The sequence below is a fragment of the Dermacentor albipictus genome, chromosome 2 (assembly GCF_038994185.2).
Source record: "Dermacentor albipictus isolate Rhodes 1998 colony chromosome 2, USDA_Dalb.pri_finalv2, whole genome shotgun sequence".
Classification (NCBI taxonomy): domain Eukaryota; kingdom Metazoa; phylum Arthropoda; class Arachnida; order Ixodida; family Ixodidae; genus Dermacentor; species Dermacentor albipictus.
Window position 1 is genome coordinate 48,221,224 of NC_091822.1, and position 22,419 is coordinate 48,243,642.

The 22,419-nt window shown below is 44.8% G+C and overlaps 1 long non-coding RNA gene across 1 annotated transcript in view; it reads right to left on the reverse strand.

Annotated features, from left to right (window-relative positions):
• The window catches only part of LOC139055935 (uncharacterized), a 57,365-nt gene extending 46,828 nt beyond the window's left edge, over window positions 1-10,537 (reverse strand). Inside the window, exon 1 of the long non-coding RNA XR_011512017.1 lies at window positions 10,285-10,537. This is a non-coding gene — a long non-coding RNA (uncharacterized lncRNA). The remainder of the gene's footprint in view (window positions 1-10,284) is intronic.
• Window positions 10,538-22,419: the final 11,882 nt, after the last annotated feature.

The following is a 22,419-nucleotide window of genomic DNA, read 5'->3' on the forward strand; positions in this document are numbered from 1 at the left end:
ACAAGAGCTGTGGTACAGTACTACGGCAGCATATGCTGTCACTGGATAACAAAGGGCTCAACTTCAAATCACGTAATGACAGAAGAGCCTTCCCTGGTTTCCACAAAAGAAAAGCTGTGATGTCGTATTTACATAACATTTAGAATGTCAGGGCACTTTTCCACACCATGCAATTTCTCTGTTTCTGCACATAAGTAAATCATGTGCTCATGACAGCCAGGACTACTTATTTTGCAGAATGAACAAGAGCTGATGCCTATGAAAGTCTTATTTCACACTGGTATTGCTGAGAACTGGTTTTCTGACAACCAATTTAATTCATACGGTTTTCCATCTTACAATTCTGAATACTGTCATCGTCTGATACTCATGGAGGTGCTACCATTTTCATTGCTCCAGACTTCCCTTATATCCGCAGGCATGACCTTGCAATAAAAGTTAGTTCCTGTGAGGCTATTTGAATCGAGGCAGAACAACCTGCACATAATCGTAAAAATCTTTCTTGGTTTCATCTATCGATCCCTATGATTTTCTGTCACTGATTTCCTACTTGCTCTTGACGTCATAGTTCACAAATTATCGTTCGAAAACAAGAACGTCTTAATCATTGGCGACATTAACATTAACTTACTCGATTACAAATACCAGCGCATATGCAGCCTATTGAGACTGATTTTTTGGATACGGCTACAAGTCGTTTATTAACTGCCATACCAGACGTCGTCATAACGGAACGCAAACACGCCTTGATCATGGGTTATCTAACATAACACCGTCCCCTGTGTCGGGAGTAGTGCGTACAGATATAACCGATCATTTCCCCATTTTCGTTACATTTAACAGTCTAGTGCCAATAACCAACATTCTTTCAGTACATCAATGTTTAACACAGATACATTTATTGATACCATTACCATTACTAATTGGACTCGGGTCAATCTGCTGGAAGACCTGGCAGTAGGAGTTGATAAATTCGCTATGTTGTTTTACATGCCGTTTCAATAAGCACCTGGACCGTTAGGTGTAAAAATAAATGTAAGTATGCCTGCTACCTGTGGATGACGTCCGTATTACTGACCACCTTAAGGAAAAAAGATAACATATACAGAAAACTAAATGCCAACTTTTTAACTCTAATTTGTCCCTGGGTTATAAAAAATAAAAAATAGAAAAATATCAATATCAATATATAAAAAACCCGCTACTTAAACAGGTTAAAAGGCACGATTATGATAAGGAATTTAATAAACACAGTAATTATCCAATAAAGTGATGGAAGCTTCTCAACGAATTCATGAAAAAATCTTATACGCCTGAACAATGTTCTAAAATTAACCTGAATGCTACAACATACCATGAGCCCACTCATGTGGCCAATGCCTTTAGCGATTATTTTGCTGTCACAAACAAATAACTGCCGCTCAGCGTACCTTGTCAAGATCACCTCCCTCATTCTTTCCCCAGTTACTGCTCAAGAGGTGTATTTAACAATCTGTCGCTTGAAAAACACAAGCCCGGGTTTAAATAACATTTGCCTACACTATGTAAATTTACTTGCTAATATTTCTGAACGAATACGCATCATAATTATTCGCATTTTTGAATCCGGCACATTTCTTCTGTTTAAAGAAGGCTAAGCTAATTTCCGTATTTAAGAAGGATGCCAAAGACGTAATTTCTGACAGACCAATATCCTTTCCTCGTTAAGTGAAATTATTGAATATTAATTAGTTAAACGTTTAAAGAACTACCTTGAAAAAATTCATATAATTAATCCCTGTCAGTTCGGTTTCCGTTCCGGTAGTTCTACGTGCTTAACATTGCTCTTTTTAGCCGATTTTATTAACAAATCTATAAATTGTGGCAAATTCGTTGGCTGTCTTTTTATTTCCCCAAAGCTTTTGACACGTCTAATCACAGCATTTTGTTCACCAAACTATAAGCATACGGTATTACTGGTCCCACCTTAACTCTATTAAAAAGTTTTTTGTTGGATAGGCAGTACGTGGTTTCTGTAGCGGGTGCCCTTTCTGAAAGTAAAATAATTAACTTAGGTGTACCTCAGGGGTCCATTTTTGGTCCATTACTATTAATTACATTAATGACCTGCCAGACCTTTTACATAAATCTCACTGCTTTTTTAGACGCCGACGACACCACCTGATCACTATCAGACACGTCGTTAATCTCATTAACATCAATGTGAAATGCTGCGCTAACTGACGTTATAGAATGGTGTCCCAGTAATTACCTAATTACTCATCCCGAAAAAAACTAAATACATAATATTCAATAGTGGTAACAGGGTCCTAACTTCTCCACTAGCGTTAACACTTAGTGCTCATCAAATTCCAGCCGGTGACTTGGTTCTGTTCGTCGGTGTTCTCCTAGACGCTAACCTCATGTTTGACTCCCACATTACCAATATTAAGAAAACGGCATTTGGAATTCGTGTTCTAATAATAGTACGCGCCTTCTATTCACACAAGGTTTTTTATCACTGCTTTTATTCATATTTATTTACTATGGAATCGCTGTCTGGGGTAGCACGTACAATTGTCACCTGTCATAACTTCAGCATTTACAAAATCAAGCCACTTGCATTATTACTAGCAGTCCGCGCCAGCCAAATGCACCCATTTTGCTCCGTCAAAACCTCATTTAACGACCGTGAACTTGTTTCAATACATTTTAACAATCTTATTTTTCAATTACTGAACAAGCAATTGCTTTACGAATTCGTTGACTTAAGTGGTTTACACAACCAAAATAGAACTAGGTTTGCCTTCAACAGAATTTTTTTACTGCGTCGTTTGGTACCAGTTATGGTAAACTAACACCATCTTGTGCTGGCATATCTTTATGGAATCGCTTACCATCAAACAAAATTATTCACTTCGTTCTATGCCTTCAAAAAATCCTTTAAAGATCTCCTTTTGATGCATTGCCGCAATTATGGTTCCAAATGTCTCGCTTATTCTTATCGCTGTTTTTTCCATGTTTTGCTATTCACATGCTTGCCGTTGCATTTATAAACACAACGATAAAAGGCTTCTTCTTAGGTATTCTCTTGCGTTTTACGTCTGTTGAAATTTTTTATATGTATATTTTAAGCACACCGATATTTTTGCTTCATGTTCAAGTGAGTCTGCCGATTATGTTTTTTTCTTTATTTCTTTCTGTTCATTATTTACGTAGTTTAAAGGTTCTGCTGTAAGCAGATTTTGTTTTCATTTTTTTCATAGTAATACGGGGCATCGTAGTCGTAATAACGTTTCTGTTGCGCTTCACCACTTTCTCTCCAGTGTATGTTTTCTAAATTTTATTTCTGTCCTGCCACCTATGCAATTTTTTTTATTATTACCCAATGAGGGTCCGGTTAAAGTCTTCGACTTTAGGACCCTCGTCTGGAAAACAAAAATACAACCGTTTCCTTTTTTTGTAATGAATAAATTTGATTTCATTCATCATTCATATGGAAATGTATACACTAGGACTGTGGGCACTGACAAAATAACAGTCGGGGTGCGTTGTAAAGATGGGAAAAGAACGTCTTGGTTGACCGGCTCCGCACTGTGCCGTAAGTTTCAGACATGCCTTGTGTACAAGAACAAATATTACATGGAAAATCATTGTAGCGGAAAGAAACAGCAAGCATGGGGTCCACATTATGCGGAAAAGTCACCTGTATAATAAAAGTGATTATTATGCATCTAGTCAAGCTTGCGCAAGGTATCCTTGGATTCAGCGTCACTGTGAGCTCACGTATGTGTACATATACATTGAACCATTTCTTGGAAGTAATCACACGTATCATATCATCCATGTAAATCTTAGTGGTTTTGCACTATACACCAGTGAAATTTGTGACAAGCATCACAGCATGTCTTTTGTACATGCGCACGACTTTCTATCACAACACCCACTTTTCACACCGTGTCACTGTGGTCCGGAATATATAGTTTTACACTAAGGCATACCTGGCCAATTCTGAAGACATTACGAAAACTCCCTGAACCTGACAAGGTTGTGCAAGGATCGTTTTGCATTTTGCAGGGGGCTTGAAATATCGCTTCTGGCAACCATACCGATATGACATTCGTAATTAGGTGCTTTATTGTTCAGTCATTTCTTTTTAGTGCATATGACCATCTATCAGGAAAGGCAAACTTGCAAAAATTATGAAGCATGCGGTTCTCATCCACAGTGTGGTTTCCGGCCAGGTCACTGGTATCTGCACAAACAGCTGGTATGCTCGAGCACCAGCAAAAACCAGACAGTTAAGTTCCACTGTATGCAAGACGCTTGCACTCTCCAAGTATAAAGCTATTTATTTGACGTTATTTTGACATCCATAACACAATTGCTGCTTTTGACACTAATGTCCACTTTATGAAAATGAAGGCTTCCAGAAATTAGCATTCATGACATTAGTGCTCTCAGGCAAGTTCACTTTTCTCGACAGCACTGATGTCTTGACCTACGTAACTATTATGATGTTCCCTAAATTGCCCCTGCGATATAAGCATCTTAGAAAGTGAAATAACCTAAAGGATAGATGTAAGAAGCAGAAAAGCAGGCCGGTGTGATAGGGCCTCTGTATCGGGGTGCTACGTAGGAAAATGCGATAGGCAACACTTATGCTCTGTTCACTTCTGAGCACACGAACGCCGCATGAAACGAGCAGTTTTACACCTAGAACCACTGCGACGCATCACAAACACAAAAATATCTGATTTGTATCTGGCGAATACCCCTTGTAGCAGCAAGATCACACCTCTGAAGTCGCGGTTAAAACGGCTCACACGCACTATTCGCAACTTTCACCGCCTACAGGTGGCGCTACTCGAAATTTAATATGGCTGTCGTTAAGGGGATCGTGTAGACGCCACCGGCTAGTGTACACGCTGCATCGAATCGCATTGTGTTTCCGGCCGCAGCGTGTTATTATCATGTGTTCATTTCAAAGACCACTGACTCTGGGATGTATTATGACCCACATCGGGGGTTCAGAAACGCGTGTTCGGTGACTGGTTGAAGGTGAAGAAGCGTTGAACGTAGGACACATCATTTGCTGTGGCTTGAAAGAATGCACAGTCTCGTCATACACCGTCCAAGGATTGTGCATGCAAACATCACAAGTGCGGCAGAAACGCATGAGCTGTGGTTCGAATTTAGGAACGACGAAACCATAAAGATGGGTACATGTGCTATTTACTGGCTTTGATTTTTTTTTCTTGCGAGTCCCTCGCCGAATAGGCTTCAGTGGCCGCACTTCAGGAAATTAAAACAGCTCATTGTGTTTACTACAGAGGCGTGAGCGGGGCCCAACGCACCGTGAGAATGAATAGCTTGCTGCTGGTGCGTGTGGCATGGTGTACGCGTACTACACATTCGGTCGTCCACTCTTAGTTTGAACACGCGAGCACATGGCTGCGCTTTTCAGCCTGCAAGTGCGTCCGACACATGTGCGTTTCCAGGCAGACTGGTTTATGCGTAAAGGGACCACGAGTTGCTGCTTCACGTCGTCTGGATTTTCGTTACGATGGGTGGCTGTGAGCACGGCTACACGCTAAGAGGGGCCCCGTGTACTGCCGTGCCTTCGGTGTCCGAACCCTTGCCGCGCGTTGCCTGGCAAACTATGCTGCCTTTATGCGCTGGTAAACAAAGGGTATTCGCTCGCATTCATTCGCTAAAGCATCGTCTATGCAGTCGTACAGCACACGGCAAACGTTTAATGATGCCACAAAGCTGATTTCATCGCCGTAGGAGCATTACATTGATTTCGTCATTCTCCGATGAACCGTAGAACTCAATTCGCGTGCCCACACCTGAAAAGTGGTTCTTTCAGTATTTACTTGAAGGGTTTTCTTTTGTGGAGCCCAGATGCGCAAAGCCACTAAGAAAATACTGCACGAAGGCAGCGCGAAAGGAAAAAAGATACACAATGAAACGGAAGAAAGAGCGATACATCACGCTTATTCACATAACATGAAGAGTGCCTGTCCTGCATTGGAGCAACAATTTTTTTGTCTTACAGGGCCACTGCTCTTGCAAAACAGGCAAGCAAGCAGGCAACACAGGCTGTGAGCCCTACCTGATTGTGCAGCATATCCTCACCAACCAGCATGCACAAAAGTTTGAGGAACTTCTCTTCTATGAAGTCGCATTCAGAGACTTGGACAAGTTGAGAATTTACAGAGCTGATATGAACCATTTGAGTGCTCAGCTAGCAAAATTTTATAAGGACATGGTTGCTGTGAGCTCAGCACAAGCAGTTTAAATTTGAGCCGAGACTGCTGGGCAAAATAATACACAGTGGCAAAGAGAGCGAATGCTCAAAGTAACAGGACGCAAGGGCCACACATTGTAGATTTGTGCCATCACCAGCAAACAGCTGGCAAAACAAAATTGAAAAACTGCTGACGCAAAACTTCCGAGGAAACGACGCCACGAGATATGGCAAGGCGTGCGAGAAGCCAGCTCTCGAAGAGTATACACTTAACACATTGTTTTTTGTCACAGGCTTCCGAATGCGCAATTTCACTGCCCACTCCTTTTTCATTCGTTCTTCGCAAGGAAACAAGTGCAGGCTTACCTCGCCTTTGACTGCACGGCGTGTGCACTGAGGCACACAGCACATTTTGTTGCTCTTGTACGACTTGCCCATTTCATCGAACACGTAACGCGTCAAAACAGTGTCACTGCGAAACGCAACCTGTGCCTCAGCTGCGTACATCACTGCAGAGTTCTGAAATACCGCTGTAAAAAGCGACCCCAATCAAATACAAAACAAATGCTCCAGCGCACGACACTAACTGAACACGGGCATCCCCTCGTTGAGGCTTACGACGGCTGCCGCATGGCGTCGCTACCATCTGTGAAAGTATCGAATAGCACACGAGGAAAGACAGCGATAACGATGCAATCGAGCCTGTCGCTACTGATGTCATCATTTCTGAAAGTTGTAGAAGACTGGCGGTAGCCATTTCGCCACAACGAACCGCACACAGAACACGCTGGGTGCGCCGATCGGACACCCGCTTATCTGGTATGTCAGATCAATAAAAAAGCAATACTTTCGTCAGCTCGCAAAATGTCCCGGCTGCCCAACAGTGAGCGAAGTGGATAGATGAACTGTCGTTAAAACGGCATACCCAACGGCAAATAGCTGAAATGACAGGCAGGCCAAATAAGACTGAACCGCATCATCCAGGCTTACAGGGATGAAGGCCGCATGCCCGACGCTCCACATAAACGGAGCCCTCGAGCTACAACTGCAGCTCAGGACATGAGCATCCTTGAAGCCGCGCGGGCGAGCCCCTTCAGCACCGCCAACGAGATAGATGCTGCCACTGGTGTCTGCGAGCGCGTGTACAGTAAAATGCAGGCTGGCACAGAAAAGCTGAAGAGCCATGTGGCGGCACAGAAGTCGCTCCTCTCAGACGCAAAGAAGACGGCCCAACCTAAATTCGCAAGTCAACACGCCGACTGGGAAATCGTAATATCTTCTGATGTGTCAGCGTTCACAAAGTAATGGGATCAAAACAAGAGTGTGGCGCCCTGTCAATGCCCGACACGACCCCCGTTACAAGCAGGAGGTGGAATCAAGCGGCCGCACTACGGCACATGTGTGGGGACCTGTGTCCCGAAAGTTATTTGGTGTCTTGCATCGTATTGATGGACACCTGACATAGGCAAGGTATTGTGACATAATCAAGTATGCCACGATTCCTTACGCGTTGGGCGGCCCGTTTCCCCAAGGAGATTTCCGCTTGCAACACGATCTCTCGCCTGTGCACACCGCAAATGTTGTTCAGGAGCTCCTTAACGAACGAGCAGTGCGGTGTGTACAGTGGGTGCCCGAAGGAGTCGACCTCAACATTATCGAAAATTTGTGGGGAACAATGAAAGTTGCGCTCTGCAAAAGAGGACTGCACAGATCTGCTGACGATCAATGGAGCGCGGTAGAAGCAGAATGCATGCGCCGCCAGAATGAAGAAGATTTCATGTAGAATCTGGACGCTACTCTTCCGTCGAGGAAACGGTAAGGGGCCATGGCCATTGAAGGGCCATGACCAGGTACTAAGAAGTGACCGCATTTTCTTTTCCTTTCTGGATGTTTGTAGTGTTCTAGTTTGTGACTTCCCTTTATTTTCAATATGAAGCTATTTGTGTCAATAGCTCGCTGTATTGTATTTGCTGCATGCTCTATATGCGCTTTCCAGTTCCAGTTTACTTGTTTCTAATCTTAAGTATTTCTTTAAAATTCGTTAGCTGTTATTTTCGTACGCAGTGCGTGCGTTCTTCGGCTTTCAATTTGATTTTAATGCAAATGATATGAATTATTCATATTGTAATATATATTCTTTTTAGCAAGAGCTTTTATTTTATTCCAGTTTGATATTTCAACGAAGAAATGTTACTGTTTTCGATGCCATATCTTTCATAACTCCTTTGACTACCAAAAGATACTTCTCCTCACCATCTCTGAATTCACTCGAATATTTCTGTCACACAAAATTAAAACAAATAAAAGTGACGCAGCGTTGCTTTCACTCAAATATCGAAAACTTATTGTTTAAATCGAAAGCCTTATATGCTCCAATATCAACAGTAGCCGTCAGCAGTGGCGTCCAGAAAAACGGCTCCGCTAAAATCGACATGACGTCAACTGTTATTGGTCATATATTAATTCAATATATACACGTGATTACTTATAATCCAATATGCCTTCTTAATACACCTCTCGTTCCACATTAATTGACTTCTTAATTAATCTCAGGCTTTTGCATTCACAGCACGCAAGCTGTCTTAGTGCCAACCAAAACTTCTTTTATTCGGATGAATATATCTGACCGCACGACTTTTTCACGCCAGTGCAAGTTAAAGAAAACCCCAGGTGGTAGAAATTTCCCGAGCCCTCCACTGCCGCGTATCTCATAGCCTGAGTCGCTTTGGGACGTTAAACCCTATAAACCAAACCAAACCACACGACTTTTCGGAAAGGCAATTAAGAGCCATAGACAGAAATAACCTGCACATCACTATACGTTAACGTATCTAGAAAAAGTATCCTCTGGATGAGCTGACTGGAAATTGTATTCTCGTAATACCGGTAATAAGCGAAATCGGGGTTTGGGCCTTAGTTATAGTGCACTCTAAATTTTCGTAACCATTTAATGCATGTTAAGAAGGCGCGGTGTGTTTTGGAACCATTACGCACGGTGGGAAGTTTAGGAAGACGACGAGACGCATGGCCCCAGGTGCTGCGGCAAATGAACAAAGTAGGCTGCTCCGGCCAAATGCGAAATGTTACTAGTACGGAGAACGGTGGTGGTAGCAAGGGCAACGCGTTGACACAGTAGCACCAGGGCTATGCTAACACTCTGTTGAACACCATGCGCGGCCCACGGCGTGGCTGCTTCCACCTTTACAGTGGACGCTGACGCGCTTTCTCAGTGCTAAAATCATGTGTAACGCACAGCCATTCTTGGACGAAAAAGCGCTCAGTGTTTCATAACATTCACACGCCATGCATCGTCGGTGACAAAAATGCTGCATGAACTTGCAGTGCCTCCTTCAGCGAAAACAAAGTGAATAAGAAACAAATAAGGTGTCCTTCAGATAAACGGGGACGAGGGGTTCGAGCGAAACTGCTGGAACAGCTATACCCTCTCCAAATAACTCGAAAACATGGCACACGCGGCGTGACTGTACAACCTTGCAGAACGCTCGTTCACGCGCTCGCACGGTGCACCTCGTAGTGAGCGCGATAGTACACCGGTTTGCTGCCTTCGATGAATATCTCCGTGGGTGCTGGATAAACCTAGTAGAAATTACAAGAACGACAAAAATGCACCGTTTCTGACGCGGCCGTAACCTAAGCTTCGCGCGCCCGCTTCGAGCAAGCGCCATGTTTGCCCTGAAGACGCCCCACGCCGTCCGCCTGGTCCAGACGACCGGACAGTCATTCGCGCGAGGGCTGAACGGACGGAAGGTTTGATTGTGGGCGAATCATAAACGTCTAAACGAGGATCCGAATTCCTGGCGCGTGTAAGTTTAAATTGGCAGGCTACTGAGTTTACGGTTGACATGACCATCCTTACAGCGATGTGCAGACACCGCCCTGCGATACCTATGCGTCGGGCACCCAGCCATTTCCGGCAGGGGCGCACTCAGTAGTGCGCATAGCATTACCCATAAGAGAAACACAGATGAGTTTCTGGTGCGGTACTGTTTTGATTGGACATAAATGACCCAAAATGAGAGTTGTGTACTCACAGGTATCGTGAAATGCTAGCAGCGGTAACTTCGATGTGCGGCCACGCATACCATTCCTCATTGGTTACGTTGTAGCCCAGGAACACAATGGAGCTCCGGCATGGGCCTCGACAAACGACGCCTAGGTACTGGTAGCTGAGCACGCACCACAAACACGTACAGTCGAGCGCAATTTCAAGGTTATCGCGCGAGCGTCGACCAGCCTAGCACTCCAGGCACCTGGCGGACGGTTTTGGAACAGGAAAAACCATGATTTCGCACTCTTCTCTCCCTCGTTCGCTGTTCCATACAATAGCCATCAACCCCGCGACAAACTCACCACCCTTCCTCTCTATTCTAAGCTTTCCATTTGTTGCGATAAAGTGTGGACTTGGTTACCTCGTATCTTCGCATGCGTTAACAAAATTGGTGGGAAAGATATGGTAAAGCCAGTGCTTGGCACTTCTTGATTTTAACGACATTGAAGTTGGAAAAAATATATCAACGCAGCATCGCCTCGTCATATCGCCTTTCTTCACCAATAAATTTCCGCAAACAATTTTTTCATGAAGGTATATAACTGCTGCAATGATCGATATGCGATCCCAGACCACTTGTCGCAAGAAAAATGCCCCGACGACTTACGGCAGAGGAGCACCAAGAAATTGTTTCATTGGGAAAGTTTGTGTCCCAGCGAGAGATATCCCGGCAGGTGAACCGTCCTCGGAAGGCAGGAAACCGCATTCTTCAAGCGTTTCCCCGGGAGAACCACTTGGAAGATACTCATGAAAGCGAAGAAAATCAAAGAACTTGGCCTTCGCCTAAGCATTTCGTCCATCCGAAAGAGACTTAACGCTGCGGGTCTTAAAATCCGCGTGGATGCGAGAAAGCCACTTTCGAGCAGCGAACATCACAGGAAGTGTCTGGAATTTGCGCATCGGCACGAAACATGGAGCGCCGAGGACTGGCAACATGTCATGTTTAGCGACGAATCGACATTCACTACGTGCTGGAACCCGCGACTTCGTGTTTGCAGAGTCGATGGCTGCCGGTGAGATTTACTTTTCTTGCATATAATTTCACACCTATCTTTCCACCTAACTTTCTGCTGCCCCCCCTGCCACGCTTTCCTTCTCTTAAGATCCAGCCCGTTACCGATCACTTAATGACCATTTGTTGTCTTGCCTTCTCATTACCTGCCTAGCTCATGCCCATTTCTTCTTGATTTCGACTGAAATGTCCTTAACTAGTGTTTGTTGCAGAAGAACGGAGATTTCGGAAAGTTGGTACGGTGTCGTTTTTGAATTTACCAGAGTGAAAGGCCGGGACATGAAGTTTATCGAAGCAAGCAGAGATTGAGTAACGGCAAAACCATGCACCAAGCTTGGCTTTAGGACCGGCATACCATAGTGGAGTTTCAGTCGAAGTGCGAGTATGTGTGCAAACCTAAACTTTTTTGGACTCTAGCTAGAAAATATGCATGTCGCTCTGAAATTCTTCAACTCAGTACATTACGAACTGCAAATACCTTAGCAGCTTTCGCTCAGTTTCTCATTATATAGTGGTAACTGCCCTGTGAGTGTTTTGGTTATTAAATTCGATGCCTCAATTTTATTGCAGCTATGACGATGAAAATGTCCGCGATGTCGCAGCAAGCGGGCGTGTCTCGGTGAACGTCTGGGGTGCAATAACCTACGCCGATATGGGTCCGCTCTTCCGCATCCCAGGGAGGCTCGCGGCCGAAGTCTACAACGAGATCATCGACACTGTTCTCCTTCCTTTCGCCGGGAATGGACCTCCCCCTGACGGGTGTTTTCATTCCCTACACGACGGCTGCCCTGTTCACACTGCATCCTCAGTGCAGGAAAATCTGAACAAGTCTAAAATTGCGCAGCTCCTCTTGCTGCCAAAGAGTCCCGACCTGAACATTATCGAAAATGTTTGGGCATTAATGAAGGCACGGTTGGCTCGCGCCACCTTGACGAACACTGACGCAGACACTCTGTGGGCAGCCGTTGAGAGGGAGTGGGAGTGGAATGTCCTCCTACAGGACCCCAGAACTGGCAGAATCTCTGTTCACTTCTATCCCGAAAAGGATAAAGGACGTGAAAGAAAGAATGGGCGCCGCGTTGAAGTATTAGGATGGAGGTCAAAGGGTTATGCCGGGGATAATGCATAAGAAGCATTAGTCTCTTTTGGAAGCCGATAACGGAGGATTGAAATTAATTTGCGCCTAATGAACATTAATGGGTAAGCATCGATGACACGGCCATTTTCAGAGGTAGTTCGTTGCTTAGCCCTCTACTTATACGATGCCACTGACGCCGAAATTGAAATGATTTTTTACGCCACCATCACTGATATTCGCAGCATCATTTAGAGACCCTAGAAGCAAGCCTGAACAGATATCGAGACGGTTAGCGTTTATCATAATTCAAACGCCTTAATGACTCTGTCATTCCTCGTTTGTCTCTTATTTGTGACCCGCTGCTCCGGCTTGGCGGCAGCATACATTGTAATCCCGACCGCTATGTCTGATCTCGGCCTCAGGGACCAGCTTGCACATGTGCATCCTTTCATCGGTGATGATTTCACTACGCTTCGCACATGTGCAACTACAGAGCTTTAATGGAAACATCATAATTAGGACTATTTTTCTTATTTGTGCATAAAATCCATCCATATTTAGTGCAGTTAATCAAATTATTACACTGCGTCCTTAACTGTTTCTTTACCCTAACGGATAGGCTTCTTCAGTAATTACAGTGAACGCTCTCACATAGTCATTCCTTGGGCCTTAATTAGTTCATCAATTGCACATCTATCACACGCACACACATATGTACATGAAGAATTTCAGAACTTTATAGAACTCTTCAATGTATTAGGAAGCATTCACGAAAAGCAACATCATTGCGCTGTTGTTGATTCCGAACTTCCGCAGACATGTGTTACAGCAACTGCAGGAAAAGTTGACACTGAGAATATCAACCGCAAGATTCATTCCCACGATTCCCGTTTGTCGTTTTTAACCAATGGGAATCGCTTTTAACCGTTTTTAACCAATCATCTTCTGGTCACTCCTTGCAACAGTGATAATAAGGTAGATGGTGGTGCAGTCCGAAAGACAAGAAAATCGTGATGCGCGGGGCAATCGCAGTTCTCGACGACCGCACATAAAACATATTCATTTTTAAAATGTTTAGGACATACTTGGCTACCATATTTCGTCATAGGACAATTGGCGGCGCGAAAGCTAGGACAAATAATTGAGATATCGAGCATTTTTTCCAAACTGGCGTTTTTACTTTCCGCGTCCTTCGTCGTTTTCCTAGGTTGGAGCCTTCGAAAAGAAAATAAAAAAAAGTGGAAGGAGGCCGCACATAACGGACGCATCGCGGGCTTAAGCTAATGTGCCTGGTGTCCCATTTTCCTGGCTCAGCAGCAATGACGTTACATAGGCTAGATACAGCTTCGTAGCGTCCAGTTTCCGATAATACCGAAGAATACGTCGTGCGTACTACCAGGCGCTGGTACTACGATCACTGCCTGTTCGCAGAACCAAAAAAAAAGAGAATCATAGCCCAGCAGGGAGTGACTGCTACTGAAGGAACAGCAAAAAGAGTGAGGGAAGCTGGCCTGATACCTCCCTCGCCATAGAATTCTGGGCCATGGCGCTGTTCATGTTCCCGGTCGACGCTCGCACGATAATCTTCAAATCGCGCTCGACTGTTCACTACGCTGTCGTCAGCGCTCACACAATGCGCTCCCAGAGATGCATCCACGTGGCTGCCAGCGCGCCTGCCGGCCTCCTGCACTGCAATGGCGCGAGTAACTTTGTGTTGGGCGCCAGCCAAGCTACGGCGGTAAAAAGAGAAAGAGAGGGAAAGCAGGCGCTCTCACAAAGAATAAGCTTCTTTTCACGGCATGACGACGCATGTGCCCTGACACAGTCCCATCCGACGTGCGGCGCTGTATGCAGGGCAATGGTGCGGCCAGGTGCGCTATTCTCGACACGCATAGCGGCTGCACGTCCGCCATTATCCGCCATGTTGACTCTGTTTGGCTGTGGAGAGTTCGCGTGCCTAGAAATTTGTGCCGGGAAACAGAAGTTTTGCAAATTGCAATTTTGCATTTTCGCCAAGATGATGAGAAACTTGACGTAGAGCTGCAAATTTTATCGACTAATGCATCCGTTTGGTGCTTGGCAGCTATATTGCGACGTTAGCACTTCAAAAAGAAAGTGATCGGTAGCGTGCAGAAGCCAACGCAATGCATCTGCAATTTCGCGAATATGTGGTGGCGATCCAAGGTATGCGCCATGCCAGCTTGCTGATTAGCTGAAGGAATATGCTGTGGGGAGCGTCACAGGAAGGGCCGTTTCGTAAACGTCAATTTGACGTTGCGCTGGGCCGCAATTGCAGATTTTCCGCCATAATTGTGGTGCGACGAGCCGCGCCAATTATGCTAATGAGCAGCCATATGCAATGGTGGCCGAGAGGAATGCGTATCGCCACATTTTCCCCGTCGTTCGGCGAAATTAAAATATTTTGTTGATAGCGCGTGCTCATGATATTTGCATCGCTCCCGGATGGTGTAAACAGCATTTGCGTCTCGGGCCATCATTTTTGAAAGAACGCGTTTATATGATATAATATTCGTTGAACATAGCAAACTTTCCGCAACGTTATCCACCTTTTATTGCAGCGTTTGTATTGTAATCAAGATTAGTGCGTTTTTGCACAATCAAAGGTTATGACAAATGCGTCCTTTTAGTTTATAAAAAGAAATGTACGTAAGGCGGTGCCTTGAAGTTCCCTCCCATGGTGCGTGTAACCAGCGAAGTGAACAAGATATGGCAGCGCCGGCGCTTGCCGCGCGCTAGCGGATATCTATGGTGCGCGCAACGCTATCGGTTATATTCGGACCTTCTCTGCCAGCCGAGTCATTTACGTTTCACGAGATAGTGATAACGTGGCCTAGAACGTGCGCGCATCGCCACTGGTAGGTCGCGTATGTTGTCTCAAGGAAGAAAACAAGAGCGTTGGCGCCAAGATACGGTGACTCATTCCATTTCCCGGAGACACGCATCCTAGCTAATGAAGCAGACAACGGCCTGTATGCAGCAGACGACGGAATAATCATGCGCTTTCAGCTAGCGGCTTTATTTTTACTGCGGAGGAAAACTGTTTTGCTTTACCGAGAACTTTACCTTCAGTGCCATCAGTTCAGTTTGTTAGGCAGAACGTTAAGCTGGCGTCACGTTACGAAAGCAAAATGGGGCCATCAGGGCCATTTTATTCGCGTCCCGTCTACGTCACGCATCGAAGAAAATGGCGGAATGTCCAGAATAGCGCCTCAGGTTGAAAGAAAAGGTTGGACCATCGCGCAAAACCTGTCGACCCAACACGTGATCTACACGTGGGGCTTTAGCCTGGGGGACGCCACAATACCCTCTGGACGCTGTAATTAGACACGACGGCTCCTGCAATGCTTTAGAAGGGGAAGGGGGGGGGGGGGGGTAAGCATTGCAGGAGCTCCCGAGTTTGCCTCTGCGTTCACGTGCAACAGCAACGAAAGCCCAGGGACAACGTTAAAGAGGGAGTAGAGATAGAGGAGGGGGGCATGGAATGGGAACAACCGGATCCCGTACCGACGCAGTGAGGAAACAGGTTATTAACCTTACCCCTCTGCACTCGTGGCAGTTGACCTAACATGACACGGGACAAAGAAAATGTGTCGTCAGAAAGCATTGCATCTTTGGGCTCTCTTCAGTAAAGGAATGAGGGAATGAATGACACGTCTCTCTGCCTACCACGGGGACGAACACAAGTGATGCAGGCAAGGTAAGATTTAACATTACGACTGTCTGATGCCTTCAACTTCACCGCCAAATACTGTCAATGAACGCAAACGGCACAGAAAATTTCCTTAGATCGGGTCCTATAGTGCGTTGGATCTGCTTATATTTTCCTGCACATAGTGCAGATGTTACAAAGATGTATGCGCTTCATAATCATCGCGTTTCATTCATTTTTCCCTTAGAAAAATAACTGGCTCTGTGTCGACGCCTGATCACGGCGACTGGCGTCAACGGTTTCGCAAGCCATATGAATTGCTAATCGTGCAACACACCACACACATGCATAACGTGGTCCGTTTCCCATCGCAAAGATGAGCGGATAACGTCGCCACTTTTTCCGCGTTATTCATCACGACGGAACAAGTGTGTCGCATTTCCTTAGGTAAGTCGATGTCGCTCTTCATGGCGTAGTCCCTACAGTATTCTTTTTTTGGAAAGAACGCCACCACGTGGTTCAATTCCGCAAGTAAAAAGTCAGCGTGACCGGTTTTAAAGGGAAGATTTCTATGCTTGTTCCATCGACTTTCCCACTGCTGCCGTGGCTGCTGGTGTCAGGCCAGCAACCCCTAGACAAGAAGGCTTGAGTGCTCGGCGGCGCGCTTGGCCATACGCGTTGAATTAAAGGATCGTGGCTTGGTTCACCTAGCAGCATTATGCTTCCATTGACCACTCCACACTTTTTCTCCAGTAGAAACTGCGGAATGAGCAGCAGACACCTTACAAAGCATTTATTTAGAGGCACAATTACAAAGCAGCTTTGTCAAACTTGTGCAGGTACTGATGCCAGCAGCTTTTTACAGCGTTGCGCTTTGTCGTCTTTGTAATGTACGGTTTTCGTGAATTATTATTACTATTTAGAATACCCCACGCTTCATACCCATTACTTCAACTAAATAAAATCCATAACTTTTTCTTTCGTATATCTGTACTTATAGTTTTTATGGTGCGGCAATGATGAATGTAACGCACTCGATTAGCTACACAATTGCGTATGAATAACTTTATTAGAGAGGCATGCACTTATTCCAATCTAGATTATGCTTGAATGAATAATTTTGCTTTCGACGCACTAATTACCGCAGTCCACTAATTTACAACTCAAATAAGTTTAGAAATGGGATGTAAAACATTCATGCAGCTATTTACAAGGAAATAGTTGCCTTATTCACAACTTTCATGGCTTATAGGGGGCGCCACCTTAAATCCAACATGGCTGCCAGAGATTAAGAACTAGCGCAGCCGGTGCAGTGCTGCGGTCGTCTTGCGCAGTGTCTTGTTAGTTCGCATCGTCCGTGGAAGTTGCGAATAATGGATCTTCAGTTTACACGCCCGCTGTCGTTTGCCTGCGTAATGGCCCACATTGGGCAAGCAGAACGCAGGATTCGATGCTTGATTGAAGGCGAAAAAGTCTTAAACGCTGGTCATCTTGTGTGATGCGGCATAAAAGCGTGCACGTCGACGTCCGTCACTGTTGAAGGGCTCTGCATACAAACTTCGCAGGTTCGAAGCAAACCACATGAGCTGTGGTTTCAATTCTACAGCAACGGCGTTATAAAGGTAAGTCACCGGGCTTAGTTTTTGCTATTCTATTAATTCCACCGCTTTGAACGGGTACCATAACCTTTGTGGTGCTGTCTGCAAGTTGTTACTTCTACAGCTTGCATAAGCCACCGTGTCGAGAAAAAAATCTTCCTCGTGTTGCGCGACCGAAGTTCTTTACATCGACGGCGTGAAAAGTAGCCTTAAAGCAGCGTTTTCTGTGCGAAAATGTTTTGTCTAGTTATCCCTGCCTTTGTTCACAAAGCTGGATGTTGAAAACGAGAAGTAAACAAAAACCCATGCCTGACCACTTTTTCGAGTTAATACGATAACCGTTCACCCTTTGCAATTTAGTATTGCGCTTTATGTGTGCTGTGCAAGCCACAGCCTTGCGGTAGTTTTACGGCCTGCGTCAGTCCTACCGCGACTTGCAACGACAGGTCAAGCGATATTACCAGTCCGCGGGAATGCTCGCTTCATTCTTCGAGTTATCTTTATAAAATTAACTGTCAAATAAATTCACCGTGAATCAGCTGATGGTTCGCTACGCGACCACTGCACAGTAGTTTAACGTTTGTTAGACAACGATTTGTTACCTTACGAGTGCAGTCCTGCGCGCCTGTGCTCACGTTGCAGCCGCGCATCGAATTGGAGGGGCAGTCGACAACAAGCACGAGCTTCAGGTCCCTTTACCGCTGTGTCACTTTGCTTCGATGCACGGCCGTTGTCGGACACACTGGCCCCTTGAACAAATTCTAGATACGAGTGGACGACCGTGTACAATGGTTTGAGGGATAAAACTGTTCCTGTACTGTCCGGGAAACCATGTCAATAAAAAGCAAATAAGTGTAAGTGGTCATATGTGCTTCATATGCTGGAAGTGAGGCAGCACAAGAACAATTTTTTGTCGACTGCCAATCCATTTCTGAATTTTGTCTGACTGTACTAAGGAGCAATAAATAAATGAGCAAAAGTAAAATTAATGTATTTTATAATACAGGCAGTACCTGATTCTATAGTTGTTGGGCAAGTGCAGTGATTGATTGTGCAAAATACCTGTTGTTTCAGGGCCACTGTACCTGCAAGGCCGGCAACTTGGCACAGGGTAAGCATATGCTTGCAATGTTGCTGTTTGTTAACAGGTAAGGCTTTTCATCGAAACAGTTAATTTTTAAAAATTTTTTCCAAGTACAGTGGTTACCTTGCTGAAGTTGCTCGAAAAGAGCAAAATTTGAAGACATAAACTCGTTAACAAATGAAAACAGAAAAACAAACTTTATTCAAGATTATACGGACATTCACTTCATGCAGCCAACAAATTCAAGGATAAATGGAAACACTGCGCAAGTTAGCATGTAAACACAGCTAGAGCAAAGGCTTGAATGTATTCCTGAAATTATATTATACAACACCATAGAAGTGCTGAGGAAATTTTGAAAAGAAGGATGCACCTGACAAGTGTTGGTACATTAGGAGCAATGCTGATGACACAAGAATGAAAACGAGTGATCAGAACTTTTCCTTGAAAGCAATTTGATATCATTTGTTAGCGCACATTCCAATCCCTTGCCCATGGAAGGATTGCCTTAATGTGTCATAATAAATATGTGAGGATTATTCTTTACTTTCTGTGCATGTTTCTTTTTTTGTGCCATTTCAATTTGCAGCAGCACTTAGCTCTTCACTTAGAACAAAAAAGAACTTAAGGTGTAAGAAATGGGCTCAGCTGCTGACAGCAGGGAGACATACCAAGATCACTTGGAGGGTCTTCAATATTATAAATCAGATCTTTACGTACCTAGTCTCATTACTTTCTCTTTTGTCATTGGTGGCAATTATGCACTGTTTTGCGTTCATGAGCTTTGTTGCGCATACAATTGGGCTAGTAGGTTGGCTGTGTACAAATCTTAGGGAAATGTGTGCACCTTTCAGACTCAAATGGAGTCAAGTATTGCACGTGTTTAACCAAACTGTTGCCTTCAGAATAATTGGGGACGTTACAGCTTGTTTATTTGCAGCTTATGACATTCACATTGCGACTAATAATGCTCAATGATGTTATGTTTTCCTGAAAGCAATGGTGTAGCTTTGATTTATAATGTCACATTGTGTAGTACTCTTTTATGTTTAATCAATATAACTTATTGCTTATATGCCACAGAGGTCTGGGATCGAAAACCTTGAGCAGCTTACCTCAACAGGCTTAAAACAAGCATGAGGAAAACTGAAATCAATGATCTTTATGAGCCAAGGAGGACAAGAGATCTGCGCCATGTACAAGGTGCACCAAGGCTCCATTTAGACAGCGGGAAGCTTAACGAAATATGCAACAAGATGATTGCTGTTGCTCCGAACAGCACGCTTGCACTGCACAGCAAAGGGCGGTGCTCATTTACCCATGACAGCGCTCAATAACACAGCATGGAAAACGCCAAACCGAGTGTAATAAGCCCTATATGCAGGGTATTGTTTCAGCACATGGATTTATGCCAACAAGTGCGAAAGTATGAGGAACTTCAGTTCCATGGTGTCGCCTTTGAAGATGCCACCACACTGAAGATATACAAAGCAGCCAAAAAACACCTCTCTCCTCTTGTGTATCGCTTTTATTTAACGCATACTGCCGTGACACAGGAGGAGGCAGTTGAGATATGTTCAAGCACAGTGAGCCAAAATGACACCGAGTGGCACCGACAGAGGGTGCTAAGGATTACTGGGAGCAAGTGCCACAGCTTATACAGATTTCTGCCGAACAAAGAATGCACATGGGATCAAAAGATCTCGAAATACTTAACTAAAACCTCTAAGGGTAATGATGCCACACGCTATGGGAAATCGTGTGACAGGCCAGCCACTGAAGAGTACACAAGAAAGACTGGAAATGAAGTAACAGCACTTGGCTTTGTCATTAATCCTGTCGTTCCATGGTTAGGCTTTAGCCCAGACGGTGTTGTTTTTAAGAATGGACAACCTTCTGTGCTGCTGGAAGTGAAGAGCCCCGTTCGGGTAAAAGATGCAAAAATTTTTGACCTCATCAAAGAGAAGAAGCTACCATACATTATTTCTGACAAAGAAAACTTCTCTCTTCGGCTAACACACTCATATTTTTCGCAAGTGCAGCTTGGCCTGTTTCTTCTAAACCTCAAAGTGGCGCATTTCATGGTTTACAGCCAAGTGGAATCCCTAGTGATTTGTGTAAAAAGAGACGACCACTTTATTGACAATCTTGTGCGTCGATTGCAATATGTTTACTTTGAGCATTTATTGCCGCAGCTCGCCAAATATGAAAAATAAGGTCATGGCCCTCGACCCTATGACGACCTAAGTGACTGTACTGGGCACCTCAGCCTTGTGCATTGTCCAAGGGCAGCTTAGAGTCTCGACTACGCTCATGCCTTCCCTTGACTGTTGTTTCTGCTAAAGTTGCCATTCCTTGTTCCTTTTGAACAAGTCGCTTGCTTTGTTTTTGTCAACAATTGCTGTCACGAGCTGAAGTAGAAGAAAAAGAACAGAGAGAAGCAAGAGGAAGAAGGCCTTACGTGGCTTACAAGGAGCGAGGTGGCAAATGGCAGAACACCGCTAGAGGAGAAGAAAAAAGTCAGCTAAAACACTGGGCGAAGAAGGCGCTGAACCAAGAACGGCTCGATCGAAGGGTTGAGCTGCAGGAGGATGCCGGTGGCTCTGCACCAGCCGGGTTCGGTCCTACACGCCTGCGGGTGTGCACCGTGGTCACCAGCAAAGGCTTGGTCCGAGGACAACGGTCCCGTCCTATGCTATGTGGACAACCTCGCCCTCACCGACGACAACGCTCGACAAGCCCGACCTGTTCTACGGAGACAGCCCTCAGCAGAGATGCCAGTGGTGCACCGAGCAATGCGGAGGAGCTGCACTGACTCGGACATGTAAGCGCCACACCGCACGTGACTTATTAGGACTTGAGAACTTGCGAGACGATTTAAGAACTCTGGAAAGATATTAGTGTGAACGAGAGAGATCAAACTCAGTGTAACCATTGTTGCGGATGTATGTAAATGTGATGAGGACTTATCCATGAGATACATTGTGTATGTGTTTGGTGCGTCGGTAACCGTGACACTTGCGCAGAGGTATTCATCTCAACACTGACTTCGGAAAAGCTGTTATTTTTATTTTGTGTATGATCTTTTGCTCATGTATGCTTGTATGCTTATGTTACTGAAAGTTTTATGTAACACGTGCATGCTTGTTGCACTTGAGTTATGTATGTCCATGAATTAAAATATTTATTGCCGCCCTACTATGTATCGTTTACTCATGTTTAAAGTTTGGTGTTATACGAGCTGTTGTCAAAAACGTTGGGGCAGTTGCCCAGTCAAGCTGCTGCTAAAGCAGCTCTTTTGTGACTGCCTCATCCTTAAAGGAGTACTGACACAAAAATTTGAAGTCGAGATAACTTGTGAGATCGATTTAGTGGGTCACACACACATCGTGTGCAAAATATCAGCGGCGAATATCGCTTAGAACATATTTAAAATCAATTTTAAAGTACGTGCGCGCAGCCAACCGTAAAACAGAGCACCTCGCGACATTGGCATCTCCCGAGTCTGTAAATAGCCAAGAAAACGCTACGTCATGTGGCTGCGTCACGAATTTTCGTTGGCTGCCATGCGGCTTTACACGTGCTCTTTACACGTGCTCGCCGTCGCCGGCCGCAATATCCGAGTCGCTGCTCTCGAGTGGGTCAAATTGAAAGTAATTGACCACGTCTAATACGG